Source organism: Euleptes europaea, chromosome 10, assembly GCF_029931775.1.
Source record: "Euleptes europaea isolate rEulEur1 chromosome 10, rEulEur1.hap1, whole genome shotgun sequence".
Classification (NCBI taxonomy): domain Eukaryota; kingdom Metazoa; phylum Chordata; class Lepidosauria; order Squamata; family Sphaerodactylidae; genus Euleptes; species Euleptes europaea.
The window spans coordinates 75,000,724-75,008,115 of NC_079321.1; positions in this window are offsets into that span (position 1 = coordinate 75,000,724).

Consider the following 7,392-nt stretch of genomic DNA (forward strand, 5'->3'; position numbering starts at 1 on the left):
CGCCATTTTAGAGCGCAGGGCCCCTGCCCCAGGTCGCCCTCCCGCCGCCTCCCAGGCCCTCCCGACCCACCCCGACCCCAGTCCCATCCAAGGGGGGAGGGGGAAAAGACCCTGAACCCACTCCTTACCTGGAGAGGCGGCGAAGCGGCGGCGAAGCGTCCTTCCTGGGCTGGCAGGAGGCCCCTCCAGGCCGCTGCCGGCCGGAGGAAGGCGCCCAGGCGCGTGGGCGGTAGCGGCGCGACGGGCAGGGGCCTCCCATGGCCCCTCCCGGCGGGGAAAATGCGGCGGGGGCCGGGAGGGCCGGGGAAGCCTCTCTGCGGCTGCAGAGAGGCTGCCCAGGGCCCCTCCCGGCCGGGGGAAATGGCGGCGGGGGCCGGAGGGGGGGGCCAAGGCAGCCTCTCTGCGGCTGCAGAAAGGCTGCCCAGGGCCCCTCCCGGCCTGAGAAAATGTCGGCGGGGGCCGGGGGGGGCAGGGCAGCTTCCCTGCGGCTGCAGAGAGGCTGCCCAGGGCCCCTCCCGGCCGGGGAAAATAGCGGCGGGGGCCGGGGGGGGCCAGGGCAGTCTCTGCGGCTGCAGAGAGGCTGCCCAGGGCCCCTCCCGGCGGGAGAAAATGGCGGTGGCTCGGCAGCAGAGGTAAGTTCCCCCCTCCCTCCTCCCTCCTTCCCCCTTCTACCGTATTGACCCGTGTATAAGCCGAGGCCGGCTTTTTCAGCCCTTTTTTTGGGCTGAAAAACTCGGCTTATACACGAGTATATACGGTAATTTCTATCAGGATACAGAAGAGAGAAAATGGTTCTCTCTCCTGCACTCCTAACACTACAACACCAATCCAACTTATTCCCCACCCCTGCAGGCTTTTGTTAAACAAATTGTCATGAGATTCAGCCATGAATCTCTTTTGTACCATACAGTTTGGCTCTTAGTTCCATACAAATTATACCCTTTTATTTGAGGGTCCTTACTGATATACCACTGAGATCCTATTTGCTTCCAGGTACAAGTACGAGATTCTGATTCTGACCTTTAAATCTTTAATGGCTCAGGCCCAAAGTACCTAAGGGACCATTTCTACCCATGTTGTCTGGGTTGGGACTTAGAACTTGCACAGGGGTCTTCTTTCAGGAAGCAGCCTTACCTGAGGTTCAGCTGGCTGAGACCTGAGGAAGGGCATTCTCTGCTATCACTGCCCCCGATCTGCAAAATACCCTTCACAAGGAGCTGAGAGTGGCCACATCCCTAAGGGTCTTCCAAATGGGTTTTAAGACCTGCCTTTGTTTTATATTAAGGGATTTTAAAAATGTTTATGGTGGTATTATTGAGAAAGTGGCTGCTCCACTGGATATGTTAGGATTTTATTTTTATGATATTTCTACTGCAATCCTATGCAGAGTTACACCATCTTAAGCAAAGACTTCAATAGAATTTGAAAGGTGTAACTCTGCTTGTGACTGCATATTTAGTTTGTTATCTTACACTGTAAACCACCTTGGAGATCTGTTTTGTTGAGTGAAAGGTGGTTATTAAATGCTCTAAATAAATAAACAAACCTTATAGTGCAGTCTGATGTGAACTGGTACAGATGTGCCAAACTTTAATCAGCTGAAATCAGAATTAGAGAACAGTTCCAGTTCTGAATACAGAATACAGAACAGCTGAATACATGCAAGAATAAAACAAACATTAAAATGATTTGATTTTGTGATATCTCCCCCCAATATGGTTTAATGTGTGTGTGTGTGTGTGTGTGTGTGTGTGTGTGTGTGAAGTGCCGTCAAGTCGCTTCCGACTCATGGCGACCCTATGAATCAATGTCCTCAAAAATGTCCTATCTTTGACCGCCTTGCTCAGATCTTGCAAATTGAGGGCTGTGGCTTCATTTATTGAGTCAATCCATCTCTTGTTGGGTCTTCCTCTTTTCCTTCTGCCCTCAACTTTTCCTAGCATGACTGTCTTTTCTAGTGACTCTTGCCTTCTCATAATGTGACCAAAATACGATAGCCTCAGGTTATATGATAGGTTTAATGTATGTGTGTGTGTAAAGTGCAGTCAAGCTGCAGCTGACTTATGGCGACCCCTTTTTGGGGGGTTTCATGGCAAGAGACTAACAGAGGTGGTTTGCCAGTGCCTTCCTCTGCACAGCAACCCTGGACTTCCTTGGTGGTCTCCCATCCAAATACTAACCAGGGCTGACCCTGCTTAGCTTCTGAGATCTGACAAGATCAGGCTAGCCTGGGCCATCCAGGTCAGGGCAGGTTTAATGTATACTCAGTCATAAAATTTCGATTGTGGGGGAACACACAAGAACTAATTTAACTTAGGCAGCCTCCATTCATCAGTCTCAAGTCTTGGGTAGATTCATATGAGTAGCGTGGTCCTTCATAAACTTTGGACCCAAGCAGGCTCACTTTTCGCAAGAATTACCATATCTGACATACCAGCTTAAACCGGGAAAAGATTCTTCTGGTAACTTCAGCTACCTGTCTCTTCATGAACAGCAAGGAATCCAAGAGTTCTCTAGAGATGCATGTCAGTTGTTTCCACGTGAGTGTAAAATCCAGTATAGCTGTGCACCTATTCCTGTATGAATTTTATTCCCAACATCTTGTTTTGATTAAGCTTCAATTTATTCACGGTTATCTAGTTCTTTACTGCCTCCCTGGTTAAATATTTCCATGGTCTCCCTTGACTGAGATGGAAAATATAGGTCTTCATATTACCTGCATACTGGACCAAATCTCCAGAGGAATAGTTCAAGTGGCTTCAGGTAGATGTCAAGAAGCACGTCAGACAGAATGAAACTTTGAGGTACTCCTAAGTAAAGGGGCAGAACAGAAATAACACCTTCTAGAATCTGCCCTGCAGGCAAGATCAAAACCAATACCATGGCAAATGTATGAAATGCTGTTGAAAAGAACAAATAGGAACATTGTCTTCTAGCCAGTAAACCAGATATCTCAACGCATTTTTAATATTAAAACCTGCCCTCTCTGCTGATTAGCCAGGAAAAGGGTTATTGTCCTGACCCAGGGGAGGGACAAGTGATTGCAAGCCTGCCCAGCAGGACATTCAGTTAGGGGAGGCATGGCTCGAGAGGGCATTTAACCCCTGGAATAGGTTTGCTAGGCCCCGCAGCTCCACTGCGGGACCTTCACGGGGCCGTGGCGTTAGCACGTAATGCGTGTGTGCATCCACGCGCAATGCGCCTACGTCACTTATGGTTTAACCCGGATGTGACGGGGACGCTCTAGCTATCCTGGCCAAAACTCTATAGTTTCCATAGAGTTTTAGCCAAGGGTGCTAGAGCGTCCCTGTCACTTTCGGGTTTACCCAAAAGTAATGCGTGCGCCACGTTTGCGCATGCGTGCCCCGCGTCTTCGTGCGCGTGCCCACAGTGCCTGCGTGAGTGCCCGCAGTGCCCGCCGGCCCTCAGCTGGATGGCGGGCAGCCCGGCAGATGGGCGGTAGTTTACCCGCCACCACCGAGCAATTGGCAACCCTACCCTGGAAGCAGTCCACACATCCCTCTTATCTCTCAGTGTACTTTTAATATTAAAAAGAAGCATGGGAGGGAGAGGCATTTTGATCAGGTCCATGGTGCAGAGGGACAATTTAACTTTTCCCACCTGTTTTTTTTCTAGTAGAAAGCATACAGACACATGCCCTGAACTATTAGCTCTAGTATTGGGGGGGGGGGGGGACAGACTGATGATGATGGGTACCTATTTTATTTCCCTTCTGAACCTAACAACAGCTCAGGGTGCATGTAATTTCTATAGGGAGAGCAGTGTGGGGCAAAGATTAACCCCCTTCTCTCTCTGAGCCAAACTGCATCCCATGGGTTTAGGGTTGCCAGGCTGCATCTCGCAATCTCTGGGAGCAATTAAGGGGGCTAGGAGTGGCATGCTGGTGTCATACCAGTGCACTTACGTCACTTTCAGTAACCTCATAAAACACTTTAATATTTGTGAAAACTCTATGGTAAAACCTTAGCATTTGTGCAAATCCTAGAGTGTCCACAATGAAACCTCTGGATTTCACCAGAAAAAATGCCAGAGTTATGTTGGCTTACACCCCCATTTTCCTTCTGTTTCCTCCCACCAGTGCTTCAGCCACCAGTGAGCAATGAACAAGGGTGTTGGGAGGTCTCCTGCTAATACGGGAGACCAGGCAACCCTACCATTGCTGCTTTTAACATTAAAAAGTATCTTGGGAGATCTCATCTCCCACCACACCTGGCAGATCTCATCTCCATCATTCAGCATACCTTCTATAGGATGTTTTGCTCCAAGGGGATTATAACTCTGAGGCATTTACAGATTGAGCAAAAAATAAAACTGTGAAGTTAGACCTTAAATTTTGAGAACATTGGACCTAGAATATCAAATTTTTAAAGGGGAATGGAAAAAGAATTACAGAGGGTGACTCCCCCTCAGCAAATGGCTTCACCTTCTATTTTGCTTTCCACAGGACATTTAATCTCAAGTGCTATCATATGCTTATTTCTTCGTGGGTGTTTGTGGGGGGTGGGAGAAGGAATTCATTGACTATTAAGAAAAGAAATATAAACCAAATTCATTGACTATTAAGAAAAGAAATATAAACAGGTCTTGAGCCACTACATCGGAGCAAAACTCCTGGCAAAGACTTGCATGTTAACATGTACAGCTTCAGTTTTGCAAGACTTAGCAACAAGATTGTGTGGCAAATATTTCATTTCTTACAGAAAGCATTGCTTTGGGGCCTACTTGGTTGTATACCTTAAGTGATCATGCTTTGAAAACACATATGCATTACGAGGTGACATCTTTTTAAAATTACTAATTCCTTTTATTAGCTGCCAAATTTGATAATCATGCAAGAATTCCACATAGTGTTTAACATAGTTTAACCCGGAGAATGGTCTGCCTGCATGGGTAAATCTATAACCCCCAAACAGTTCTGGGGGCAGGTCCATGAAACTCCCCTAATATACAATAGGCGTAGGACTAGTGATATTCTTGTCACAGTAGTGGTTAATATGCATCAGGATTGTTTCCTGGAACAGATGAATGATTGTGCTGCTAGCACTGTTCCTCCCAGCATTTCTAATATGTCCCCAGCAAAAACAGTTCTGTAAACCCCAGACAGAAAGCTGCTGCTGAGATTTGTCTGTGGTTGCTCCACAGGGCTGCTGTAAGCCAACAAGCAAGGGCCCCCGGCCAAGCTCGCAGGCTCTAGGAAAGCTGCCAGCTGAGCTGCTAGCAACAAAAGGGCTGGAACCAAATATTCTCTAGATTATTTGCTCAGAAAAGCCTAGTGAATCTATTGGAGACCAACCTAGCAGCCTCCAGATCGGTAGCAGTTTTTTGCTTGGATTCTATGGCTTTTTTTTTAAAGTAGATAAAGGAGGTTTATCGCTTTGGTCCATATCTCATTTCTCTTTCATTTTGTTTTACCCCTATGTCATTTTTTTGTTTATGTTTATGTTGACTCAGTCCAAACTGGGACTGGATCAGAGCTGGAACTGCAAAACCCATGCTGTGTTTTCCACACATGTCTGTATCCATGTAGTAACCTAGTGGCTGGCTGGCTTGTGCCTAATACAGAACAAACTTTCTCTTGTTGAAGAGTGGCCTTATTACGTGTCAGCAAACCAAAAAAGGAAAAAAAGATGCAAGGTGACTGGTGACAGCTTTATTGTCATGTACAGCTCCAATGTGTTTCACTATTAAAGCTTCATCCGGGGGATCGGAGTTATTTTTGCTGAACCTTTTCACAGGAATTAAGTTCTATTTGAATGAAGCTTTAATAGCAACATGCATAGGGGCTATACATGACAATAAAGCTGTCATCAGTCACCTTGCATCATTTCCCCCTTTTTTTGGTTTGCTGACACACCGTTTGGTGTCGCCCTATTTTTCTTCTCGTTTGGATTTTCCACTCGGCTTTATTATGTGACCGCTCTGTTATCCTGCCAGTGTTACTAGTGCAATTTGTAGCATTTCTGACACAGGTTCAGTGGTGCTTTACATTTGTACAGAAACCTTCAGTTCACATACATTCAGGGGGCTAACATGAGGTAAGGTTAGGTAGCCACTTCAAGTAATGAATTTGGATGTCTAAAGGAAGAGCGGGAAACAGGCAAATTACGTAAAATTGTTATTTTCATAAACCCCAACGGAATTAATAGAATTTTCACAAAAAAATATTACTTTCTATAAGGCTTGCAGAGAAGTTCCCTGAGAATTGTACCCTGTATTAGTAGCTGGGCCTGGGGGGCACAAATGGATTTTCTACCCTAGGCACCAATCCCAAAAATGTCTTAAGCTTGCTTTGTATTGGCGTAGAGTTTTGTGACTTGGGTGGCCCCACCTTCTTTTTTTTAAAAAAAATAATACATCCCTCTTCCTGACATTCTGATAAATTGTGAGGATCAGATGCGGAAGAGTTCTGTGCGTTAAATTTCTACCTGGCTGGTTGCTTTTAAAGGTATAGGAATAGCAAAGAAAAGTGGCAGAAGGTAGCAGGTAGCCCTATTAATCCAAAGCAAAATTGAGAAACAAAAGCTACACAACACCTTTTATTAAAGCCAACCAACAGAATATAATATATTTCACAGTGGGTCGCCGTGTTAGTCTGTCTGCAGCAGTAGAAAAGGGCAAGGGTCCAGGAGCACCTGAAAGACTAACAAAGATATTTCCTGGCAGGGTATATTGTTGAAGATATGCTATATGGTAATTTATGGACCTAATAGAAAATATGAAGATAATTCACAGTGGGTCGCCGTGTTAGTCTGTCTGCAGCAGTAGAAAAGAGCAAGAGTCCAGGAGCACCTTAAAGAAAGCTCCTACCCTGCCAGAAAATATTTTTGTTAAGTCTTTAAGGTGCAACTGGACTCTGGCTCTTTTCTACTACAACATAATATATGACAGCAGATACACTTTTGAATTAATCCAAAACTCTTGTCAAGCTGAAGAATTCTGGAGAACTGCGTTTTTAAAGGTGGGTGGACGGTTGAAAGGGTATCTTTACGGTCTCAATAACGTTGTAACTACGAATTTATTAGTAAGTATATACCTATACTCTTTTGTATTATTTTGGTTATATTTCGTGTATTATTTTTTATTGTATTCGTGTTGTGTGTTTTTTTTTTTTTTGCTTTATATTTTATGTTATAAAAATCAATAAAAATTCATCAAAACAAAACAAAAAAAAGTATTCTGGAGAACTGGAAAGTTTGCGCGCTGTTTTTGTGCTCTATCGGTTGGCCTTAAAAGCGACCCGACGGTTTTTTTGTTAACGGTCATCCTGCTAACGAGCAGCCTCTCCTCGGCGCTGTGCGGCTCCCTCCCCCTCCCTCCCAGACACGCCGCTTTTTTAAAAACAAACGGTTGCAAGGGCGGCGGCGGCGCTTT